General features: G+C 35.8%; 1 pseudogene; it reads left to right on the forward strand.

The window, feature by feature from the left end:
• Positions 1-8,712: 8,712 nt before the first annotated feature.
• LOC125679056 (uncharacterized) lies at positions 8,713-10,029 on the forward strand (annotated as a pseudogene).
• The last annotated feature ends 2,642 nt before the right edge of the window (positions 10,030-12,671 follow it).

The following is a 12,671-nucleotide window of genomic DNA, read 5'->3' on the forward strand; positions in this document are numbered from 1 at the left end:
ACATCGGACCAACTAATCTCAGCGAGATTCGTCGAGGCTGGATATTTGGACTGACGCCTGTACATATAAGAGAATAAAGCATTGATTGATTGATATGTTTTAAGGAACATGTGCATATACTGGGCTTTTAGAACGGGTTTGTGTGATCTGTGTTGTACGAAGGACAATTAGTATCATATAAAGAATAAATTCACGTTCCACTATCTCGTAATTACGAGATAACTATCTCCGAATTACGAGAAAGATCTCGTAATTACGAGAAAATATATAAATATTTGTCACATTATATCTTTCTATGTATAAGCTCTCATCTCCTCTTTTCGTCATTTTTATAAGCCCGTCATTAGACGGGACGTATTATATGGCGCTGTCCGTGCGTCTGTCTGACTAGTGTCCGTCCGTCCGAGGTCATCTTTTCCGGACTTATTTCCGTAACAGATGCATGTACGACTTTGAAATGTGGTCACAATTTCTCCTTCAAGTAGTGTAAGAGTAAGTTTTCATTTCAGCTGGATTGGTCTATTCTTGACATACTTAAGGGCTATAATTAGGTCAATCGGTTTTCCGGACCTTTTTTCATTATAGATACAGATATTGCCCTAAAATGTACACATAAGCTTCCTCTCAAAGGAAAACAAGTTCAGTTTGCATTTTAGCTGGATTGGCCCATCCGTCCGTGACCTACATTAGGACTAAAAGTATTTTCCGGGCTTTTTTATTACGGGTACAGATATTGCTCTGAAATTTAGTCAAAGGCTTCCTCCTGGGGGAATACAAGTTTAGTTTACATTTCAGTTGCATTGGCTCAACCTTGACCTACTTTTTGGCTAAAAATAGGTCACATAGTTTTACAGTTTTTTTTATATTATGGATAGAGATATTGCCCTGAAATTTAGTCACAGACTTCCTCTAGGAGGAATACAAGTTCAGTTTGCATTACAGCTGGATTGGTCTGTCCTAGACCTACGTTTGGGCTAAACATAGGTCAAACAGTTTTCCGGGCTTTTTTCATTATATATACACTATACAGATCTTGCCCTGAACTTTAGTCACAGGTTTCCTCTTGAAGAAATACAAGTTCTGTTTGCATTTCAGCTGAATTGGTCTGTCCTTGACCTAGTTTTGGAGTAGAGAGGTCAAACAGTTTCCAGGGCTTTTTTCATTACTAATTCAGATATTGCGCTGAAAGTTAGTCAAAGGCTACATAATCAGTTCACATGTCAGATGGATTGGTTCACCATGACCCACTTTAAGGCTTTTCTATTCAGAATGTGTGTTGTAGCAATTCAGGGTTAAATTTCACTCTCCAACGGGCGTATATTGTACCGTTTACGGTACTCTTGTTTAAATGTTGTTTTAAAGTATTCCAAGTAGACAATTACAATAGTTAGGAAATTAACTTTCTGAGTGAAAGTTTATTTATGCATTTAAAATACAAAGCAAAGAAAACGACGATTATTATTGTAAGTTTCTGCACGTACCATACACTACAGTAATTATCTTTTATAAGTTTCACGATAATATAAGCTAATAATAAATTTAAGCTATCATAATGCTTAGTGTAACTGTGTATGAAAGTTCACTTCCGGCGTTGAGTGCACACTGTGATTGTACATACTGTCGTTTGGGACATGTCATCCTCGGCGATGATATCCCTTAATTGGGGGTGCTCCAAAATAAACCTACCCCGCTTAATGTACTGCATGGTATGGAGGAGAAAGCATGAGCAGGAACATAGACATAATGAACTCCGATAAGCCACATAGACGTGTTCACAAGCTATTTTACATCCGCCACCTCTCTTAGATCTACTATAACTTTAGGAAAATAATTGGATCCTCCTGTCCTGACAATATGCACATCTACAAATAGCAATAAAGCATTGTACAAAGTTTCAACTCTTATCTGATAAGCAGTATAAGAGGAGAAGCATTCACAAGATTTTGTGACAGACAGAAGGACAGACAGAAAGTACAAAAACAATATCCCCTGAAAGAGGGGATACATAATTCTTTAACTTGTTCTCATGTAAAAAGTCATCTATTATGAGTAATCTTTTCAACCTCATAAATATAATTCACAAGAGAGTTACCCTTCCAGGTTAAAACAGTATAAACTGTACACTCTTGCATCAACTGAATTCTTTAACATTGTGTGTGTATATGTGTATCTTCTTTATTTGTTTAGTGCAATATGAGAATAAATAGAATTGAATCAAGATTTCTAAAAACTAAAAAAAATCAAAACTTATTTCAATAAATCTCATTCATACTCGGGAAATGTGGATCAGTGCCTGATGCTACGTGTACTTTTGATAATGGTGCGTGAGGGTTTGTGTCGTTAGATATTGTGCAAGTAGTCATATAACAACTCTCATCTATACAAGTTTCACACCTCCAGTCACTAGTTTACAATCCTTTGAATTGGAGGTGAAACCTCCGTAATAAAACAAGAATAAACGCAACTCGATCTGACAATTTTTGCTTTTTGAAAACACAAAAATAGACGTATGAATAAGCTGGCTCTAATTATATTAGTCTTTAATTATTGTATAACCCTATGAAAGAAACAAAATCCATATGAAATGTGTGTAAACATATATATTTTATATTTCTAAAAGTGTGTGCCCGGATCCAAACTTATCGCGGGAACTAAAATTACGGAACCAGAACGTAAATTATTATCCGGAACTAAAAGTATTATAGGTATTTAGCGTACCGACGGAACGTTAAACTATCCGTACCTAAATAATGCGACAATGGACAACAAAATATACTGTCACTCACACTTTGAATAAAATCATTTCGATTAACATAAAGGAAATAATAACTTGCTGAGTGTCTCTTTATTTCCAACAAATGAACATTAAAATATTATCCAAAAATTGCAAAACAACGTTTCGATGAAAGGTGAAGATAACGAACAGTGATCAATCTTATAAATCCCATAAGCAATACAAAATATATAGTTGGGCATACACGGACCCCTGGACACACCAAAGGTGGGATCAGGTGCCTAGGAGGAGTAAGCATCCCCTGTCGACGGTAAAATTATTCACATCGCACATTTTCCCGTTTATCAAATCAAACGCTTCCAAGACTATTCATAAGTTGTGCTACTCTGCTTTATATACACATGTTTTTTTTTTACAATTACGAGACAATTTTCTCGTAATTAATAGATATTTTCTCTTAATAACGAGATCTTTTCTCGTAATTATGAGATAACAGATGTGATTTTTGTTTTACATGATAGTAATAGGCTTTCGATAGATTGTGTATTGCTTAACGTCCCTCTCGAGAATATTGCACTCATATGGAGAAGCCACCATTGCCGGTGAAGGGCTGCAAAATTTAGGCCTATGCTCGGCACTTATGGCCTTTGAGCAGGGGGGGGGGGATCTTTATCGTGCCACACCTGCTGTGACACGGGACCTCGGTTTTTGCGGTCTCATCCGAAGGACCGCCCCATTTAGTCGCCTCATACGACAAGCAAAGGGTACTGAGAATCTATTCTAACCCGGATCCCAATATGGTTTTGGGGGAAAGCGATCATATTTACACTTTATACATGTAGTTTGGTTCATTCGTTTAGAAAACCACTAGGAGAGAGAGAGAGAGAGAGAGAGAGAGAGAGAGAGAGAGAGAGAGAGAGCATTACGAAATACCCGATATGCATATTCAATTATTTTTTATTTCGGACATGAAATCAATGCAGAACCGAATGTGACAAATATACGAGGTGATTAATCTATGATAACGATCGGAATTTAGTAATAACTGTGCTTTGCTTTACAGCTACCAGATACTTCCTCACCTCACCCGTTTGAAATATAACCACATTTGTTTGTGATTCATCACTTCAACAGGATGGTACACAGTGTAATTATTAGACTGGTTAACAACATACACAGTAATGTATACGTAATGTGTCACCTGTTTATTTCTTATGATGGTACCTTTCCATTGGTGTATAAATGTTTGACCTTAGCCTGTGACCTTCACCTTGTTCTTTGATCTACTTTTGAAGAAAATTTTTTTAACTTTGGTCATGATGTTTGAATAATTAATTATGTAGCTTACATATTTCACATGTGTATCATGGTGACAAGACCTTTCTTTGGGTACTGGAATTACTTTGCTGTCCTCCAGGGGCATCTTTTTTATACTGTTAATGCCACGCATAATATTGGGAGAATCTAGATGTAAAATTACCATTTGTTCAAGAAGGTATTTTCCCTGAAACAACATTAATATATATTTAGTTGTATAATTCATGTGAATTTTTTAAAAATTTTTGGAATAGAGGCTGTCGTGTTTTTTAATTTTATATATATCTTAGGCTTTGAATCAGTTTAGTCACTTTTTTGTTGTTGTCGTTGTTAATTCATGTTATTAGAGTAAAATAATTCAACAAATTAAACGTTGTAAACTGTGATTTACTACAGTAAGAAATGGACTTTGATTTACAATTGTAAAAACTTTGAAGATATATTTACTAGAACTATATACAATAGTAAATACTTTGATTTACTATATTAAAGCGTTGAGGTATTGCTATAATAGTTTGTATAAATAATTAATAAAACTTTTATACTTTAGTGCATGCATTTTTGTTAAACTTGATTTAAAGATTCCCTTGGTAAAAGGGATTGAAGTTTGTTTAAAGGGAGATTAAATTTGCAGGCAGTGTTCGATATGTCAATGAAATACAGAAGAATCCTTTTAAAAATAATATCAGAGTGCCACTTTAATAGAAGTACACGTTTTTATACGCCCGTTATTAGACGAGACGCATTATATTATGGCGCTGTCCGTGTGTTCGTCCGGATGTCCGTCCGTCCGGGGTAATGTTTTCCGGACTTTTTTCCGTAACATGCATGTACAACTTTGAAATTCAGTCACAATATCTTCCTCAAGAATTGTAGGAGTGTGTTTGCATTTCAGTTGGATTGGTCTATCCTTGGCCTACTTTAGGGCTATAAGTACATGTAGGTCAAACAGTTTTCCGGACTTTTTTCGTTACAGATACAAATATTGCCCTGAAATTTACACATAAGCTTCCTTTCAAAGGAATATAAGTTCAGTTTGCATTTCAGCTGGATTGTTCTGTCCGTCCGTGACCTACATTAGAACTGAAAGTAGGTCAAACAATTTTCCAGGCTTTTTTCATTATGGATACAGATATTGTCCTGATATTTAATCAAAGACTTCATCTTGGAGGAATACAAGAGTTCAGTTTGCATTTCAGCTGCATTGGTCCATCCTTGATTTACTTTTCAGCTAAAAATAGGTGAAAGAGATTTCCGAGCTTTTTTCATTACGGACACAGATATTACCCTGATATTTAGTCAAAGGCTTCCTCTCAGAGGAATACAAGTTCAGTTTGCATTTCAGCTGGATTGGTTCATCCTTGACCTACTTTTCAGCTAAAAATAGGTCAAAGTTTTCCAGGCTTTTTTTCATTACGGATACAGATATTGCCCTGATATTTAGTCAAAGATTTCCTCTCAGAGGAATACAAGTTCAATTTGCATTTCAGCTGGATTGGTCCATCTTTGACCTACGTTTGGAGTAAAAATAGGTCAGACAGTTGTCCAACCTTTTTTTCCATTACGGATACAGATCTTGCCCTGATATTTAGTCAAAGTCTTCCTCTCGGAGAAAGACAAGTACAGTCAACATTTCAGCTGGATTGGCGCACTATGACCTACAGTACTTTAGTGGTAAGTCAAACAGTTTTTCAGACTTTTTAAGGTATTGCTATGAAATTTAGTCACAACCTCCCTTTCAGAGAAATTCATAATCAGTTCACACTTCAACTTAATCGATGCACCATGAAATACTTTAAAGCTAAAAGTATATCAAATAGTTTCCTGGACTTTTTTTCATCATAGATAGATATTGCACCGATATTTTGTCACAACCTCACTCTCAGAGAAATACATAATCAGTTCACATGTCAGATGGATTGGTGCACCATGATCCACTTTAAGGCTTTTCTACTCAGAATGTATGTTGTATCAATTTAGAGTGCACAATATTATTCCAGGTTGAATTTCACTGTCGGACGGGCGTATATTGTACCGTTTGCGGTACTCTTGTTTAATAATGTCCCAAATTATGAGTATATTTGAGCAAAGCGATTCTGACGAGCGATATGTCGACCATGAATCTTTTGTTGAGATTGACATATCTACAGTCAATGAACACGATTCTGGCTTCTAATTTGAAGATGACCAATATACATTAAGTGCATGTCTACGAGAAAACCATGCAGAAAGCTATTCATGTTAGGTTTTCAGTTTCACTTTCTTTTGTCATAATTATTCATTTCAATGTTTTTAAAGATTTTTTTGAGAATTATGACAAAATCTGGTAATCGACACGGTGTACAGTGCCTTATTTGGTTACCATTGGCAACATCATTTTACAGTACTCCAAATAAAAGTATAAATTTGAAGTTTGAAAGTACATTTATTCCAATTGTTGCAAATTCTAGGAAGAAATTGGTTACAGGTCTATACTTGTATAAGAGTGTTTGTCATATCCATAATAAAATTTTTTAAAATCTTCAATGAGGTAAAGGGAAATAACTCTTACAACTTCACAATGTTCTAAAAATAGAAATTTGCTATCTTAATTCTTTCACCCTTAACATCTGATACACAGTTTAGAATTTTTATACCCCCCCCCCGCAAACGAAGTTTGGGGGGGGGTATACTGGAATCACCTTGTCCGTCCGTCCGTTTGTCCGTAGACGCAATTTGTCCGAAGTTTATTTCTAATACCGCTGGACATATTTCATTCAAACTTTATGCACATCTTCTATATATTATGTAGTTGTGCATCTCCTATTTTCATTGAAATATTTTAACAGTTATAGAAGTTACGCACATTTTCTTTTCATTTTGGGGGTTGCGCACTTTGTCCAGAGTTTAATTCTAATACCGTTGAACAGATTTGATTCAAACTTTATTCTCATTTTATATATATAATGTAGTTGTGCATCTTCTATTTTCATTGAAACATTTTAACAGTTATGGAAGTTACGGACATTTTCTGGTTTGGTTGTACTTGTAGTAATAGACACAATTTGTCCAGAGTTTATTTCTAATACCGTTTTACGCTCATAAGTCAATCAGGAATTGAAGAAGTGGAAAGAAGTTCAACAATGAAGTTCAACTACATTTCTTCTCATCCGTCCGTCCGTTTGTCCGTAGACACAATTTGTCCGAAGTTTATTTCTAATACCGCTGGACATATTTCATTCAAACTTTATGCACATCTTCTATATATACTAATGTCATTTATTTACTGACAAAATCAATGACAAAGTAAAGTTGGCATAACATAATGATCTTTAACAAAGTGAATATAAACTAAAGACTAGAAGAGTTGACCAGGGATTTGCAATCATACAGCCTAAAATGTGCCAAATAGTATTCATTGTTTATATTAAGCATATTTTTAATATTTCATGTACTGCTGTACTGTAAAATATACACTTCTGCATTCACATTGATTGCCCTGTAGATAATGTGAAAATATCCAATGTGCTTGCATTAAATATTTCCCATCATCTTATATGCCCCGCGGGGGGTATTAGTCCCATTAGGACAGTTCTAGTTTTTTTTAGTGTTTCTTAAAAGATCTTCACATGGTGTGTACTCAATAAATTGGAATTTTTCGGAAAACAAAAAATAATAAAATTATGATAACAAGAGTACCGTAAACGGTACATAATACGCCCGTGAGAAGGTTATATATGGGTTAATCATAGGTTTGAATATTACAGAATATGAACTTTTAATGTAGCAGAATCCTTGTCACATGCACATCTTCAATACCCATACAAACACTCCACAAAATAAGAAGGTCCTCACTTGAAAACTGTGGGAGGAGTTAGGTGGACAAATTATGTACCCTCCATAGAATATCAATTTCCAAATACACAAGTTCAACAACCTGTAATTTTCTCAAAAATTGTAGAAAATCAAAATCTTTGCCACATGAATATCTTCAATACCCATACAAACACTCCACAAAATAAAAAGGCCCTCGCTTGAAAACTGTGGGAGGAGTTAGGCGGACAAATTATATACCCTCCATATAATATTAATTTACAAATAAAGGGGCAAACCTCCTGCAAAAGAAATCGAAATGGATCAAAATTGCAATATGATCTAGAGTGACCCACAAAGAAGCTACACAGCAAGTTTCAGCGTGATATGTGGAAGATAAATGAAAATAGAAACAGAAAACCTCGAATGGACGGACGGACGTACAGACATCGCTGTACCATAATACATTGTCACATGCACATCTTCAATACCCATACAAACACTCCACAAAATAAGAAGGTCCTCACTTCAGACGGGCGTATAAAAATTTAAGTTACACAATTTTGACCATTATTTTACCATATGGGCAGGTTTTAGTCCATATAAAATCAATTCTCCATCAGCCTACGTCAAGATCGAGATCACGTGAGATTGCAAAGCAAATCCCAGAATTCAATGTGAAGTTTGACCCAGATTCGATCGGTTGTGGAATTTTAACGTTCTATATATAATTGGATCTAACCTTGTTTTATGACCTTTAATAGTACATTTTTAGCGATTTCAGTTGGATAGTGAAATAGTGCGGAACATTTGCGGGAAATTCGAAGATATTATCATCTGTACCAATTTATTATTACGGTTGTTGTATAATGGATGAGGAGCGTCCCTCGGGCGCCGACGCCATTTTGAGTGATTTTTTAACCCAAGTGACTTCTGCAGAGCAAATAGACAAACCTGCTGAGAAAGATGTTCTTGCAAGTGCACTTTCATCTCGTAAGCGAGATGCACTTATTGAACATTCGTTGCTAGATGTCCATAAGTGGGTAGACGAATTTTCTGTGTCAGCAAACATAAAAAATATGCAGTGTGTGGAACAAGACAGTGGTCACAACACTGAATTTGTAACTGAATCAATGTTCAAAAAATTCATGCATGATCAAAACTCGGCTATGATGGCCATGAAGAAATTGCTGGAAACATTAAACAACATGAGTTATGTAGATGCAGAATCGATTGAAGAAAGTGATTCAGAATTAAGCGTAGCTGAAATTACGGGCAAAAGAAAGCCCGTCACTGAAGCAGAATGTACGGCAAAAAAGGCCAAGATAAGCTCCGAGTCGGAGTTGGCCGTGCGTGGAAAATTACCCACTGTCAGACATACGTAGGCGGGGCCTTCAGACTTGGGCGGACGTGACGTCGATGTAAACAAAAATGGCGGCTTGGAACTAAGCGAGGATTTTTTTGTAGTTTCCAACTATATCGCCCAAGAGAAAACGTCAGATGTTGTGACAACTAAATTGGCAGACTTGGTCAATAAGTTGTTAGTCAACAAACTTGAGGATTCTAAGAAAAATGACTTATTTGATAAGCATTTACGACCAGAAAACTGCAAGTTGGAATTTCCTCGAGTGAACGATTTCGTTTGGAATTACTGTATGAACGAAACTACGAGATCGACGGATGTTAAGGCACATAGAATTCAGAAGACTTTACTAAAAGGACTTGGTCCGGTGATCAAAGTGGTGGACACTTTGCTAAAACCTAACATTGAATTTGACAGAAACAAAGCGGCCAAAGATCTACTCGATGGAGTGGTCATGCTGGCATCAGCTAACACAGAGCTTTCTCTGCACAGAAAAGCATGTATTAAGAAAAACATGAAACAAGAGTATAAGAAACTGTGCACAAGTCAGACGGAAATAACCGCATACTTGTTTGGTGATGATGTAGTGGATAAAATGAAAAACATTACTGAACATAACAAAATAGCTAACAGGGTAACTTATGAAGACAAAACTTCCAAAACCAGACACAAGTTCAATCCTCGCCTTAAGTTCAGAGAAAGAGGTAAAGCCAATTTTTTAGGGAGAGGACCCCAGCACTACCAGCTGGGGACTTACAATCGGAACCGCCATCACGAGTCAAAGAAAAGCTACACAAAGAAAACTGTGTCACACCAGAAGTAGAGAAGGTAGGTGACACCAAACATGCTGGGCGGATTAGTCGGTTTCTGCCTGTATGGCAAACTATCACAAAGGATAGCTTTATTCTTAGTGCTGTAAAAGGATATTCACTAGAATTTACTTCATTACCTGTTCAATATTCAGTGAGAGAAACTAAGCTTAATGTTGCTGAGGCAGTTGCTCTAGACAAAGAGTTATATACGCTAAATGATAAAGGAGTAGTGGAGAAAGCTTCACACTCTGCTGGTGAATATATCTCAACTGTGTTTCTACGTCCAAAAAAGGATGGCAACTATCGAATCATTTTGAATTTAAAACAATTAAATGAAAACATTGAGTATGCCCATTTCAAAATGGAAAGATTGTGTACAGTTCTAAGATTGATTCAACTTGGATGTTATATGGGTTCTGTAGACCTTAGTGATGCATATTACACTGTGAATGTAGCTTGTTCTGACCGGAAATATTTAAGATTCATCTGGAAAGGAACCCTTTATCAATACACTTGTTTACCAAATGGCCTTTCTAGTGCTCCCAGGCTTTTTACAAAACTTCTGAAGCCAGTGTATGCTTCACTTAGATCTAAAGGATATGTCTCGGTTCCATATATCGATGATTCCTATTTACAAGGGGAAACATATGAACAATGTTTAAAAAATATACAAGATACAAAAGAACTATTTGAACAATTGGGCTTTAAGATCAATAGGGAAATATCAGTGGTTGTACCCACACATGAAATTGTGTTCTTGGGTTTTATTTTGAATTCTATATCCATGACAATCAGCCTTACTCCAGAGAAGATTAAGAAATTTAATAATCTTTATCATACTTTTGGTTCAAACAAAACACATTCAATCAGACAAGTAGCAGAACTAATTGGAGTTCTTATATCTTCTTCAGTAGCTATTCCTCTCGGAATGTTGTATACAAAAATACTGGAAAGAGAAAAAACCAAAGCCCTTAAATGTAACAAGGGAAATTTTGATTCTAAAATGACATTATCTGGGGAGCCACTTCAAGATTTAAAATGGTGGTCCATACAAATTAATAGTGGTGTCAAAGCTCCTTTTCAACAAAGAAGTATTAGTGCTACACTTACTACTGCGATGCATCAGGAATAGGTTGGGGGCAGAATACAATGGTGTTTCTACAGGAGGGCAGTGGTCCATTGAAGAAAAAGAGTACTTGCATAATATAAACTATCTGGAATTACATGCAGTTTTACTAGGCCTACAAAGTTTTCATAATAAATTGTGTAATCAACATGTGAAAATCTTTTGCGATAATTCTACCACAGTAGCTTACATCAACAATATGGGTGGTACAAAATCAACTGCTTGCAACTATAAAGCTCGGGAAATATGGACTTTTGTGCATAGACATAACATGTGGCTAACTGCTGTTCATTTACCAGGTGTTGAAAATGTAGTGGCAGATAGAGAGAGTAGAACAATTCGAGATGAAACAGAGTGGATGTTGAACAAAAAACTTTTCAAAACAATAACTTGTGTATTTTTTAAACCACATATTGATTTGTTTGCATCTCGACTTAACAAACAATTAGAATATTTTGTAAGTTGGAGAAATGAACCTGGTGCATCTTCTGTTGATGCCTTCACAATTTCTTGGACTAATTTGTCTTTGTATGCATTTCCTCCATTTAGCATTATCGACCGAGTTTGCCAAAAAATCTTGATGGACAAAGTCGAGGGCCTGCTAGTTACACCTCTATGGGACACAAAGAACTGGTATCCCATCATCTTGAGAATGTGTGTAAAACCACCACTTGTTCTGAAACCATCCAAGACACAATCCCACTCAAGTGCACCCTCTTGCCAGAAAACTTCAATTGATGGTGTGCCATGTTTCAGGGGAAATTTCCAGAAACTTGATTTATCAGAAAGATCAATTTCAGTACTTATGAAATCATGGAGAGACTCCACATGTAAACAATATGTGTATTTAAAAATATGGTTTCAATATTCCAGTCAAGTACAGTGTAATAGTTGTATACCAAACATTTCAAATGTGTTAGATGTTTTAGCCTCCCTGATGACAAGGGGTTGTGGTTACAGTGCAATTAACACAGCTCGTTCAGCTTTGTCAGGATTCATAATTGTAGACAACATGCCTGTAGGTCAGCATCCATTAGTGAAAAGATTTTTGAGAGGTGTATTTAATATCAAACCTTGTTTACCTAAATATGGTGTCACTTGGGATGTAAATATAGTGTTAGACTACCTTAGATTGTTAGATAATGAGAGCTTGTCTTTACAATATATGACATGTAAACTAACTATGTTATTAGCCTTAGTATCAGGACAACGTTGTCAGTCCTTAGCTTGTTTAGACTTAGAAGATATGTACATGAATGAAGATTGTATAGTATTAAGTTCAATGTGTTACTCAAGCAAACAAGACCATCTTTTCAAGTTCAGCCTCTAGTGTTAAGAAAGTTTTCAGAAAGTCCACCTCTAAGTGTATACTCTTTATTGAAACTTTACCTAAAGAGAACTGCTGATATTAGAGGGAATACAACAAAATTATTATTAATGATTAGAAAACCTCATAATGCGGTCACTAGTGAAATCATTGCCCGCTGGATCAAAAAAGTGTTTACAGAAGCTGGAATTGACACGAAC

The sequence above is a fragment of the Ostrea edulis genome, chromosome 1 (genome assembly GCF_947568905.1).
Source record: "Ostrea edulis chromosome 1, xbOstEdul1.1, whole genome shotgun sequence".
Classification (NCBI taxonomy): Eukaryota; Metazoa; Mollusca; class Bivalvia; order Ostreida; family Ostreidae; genus Ostrea; species Ostrea edulis.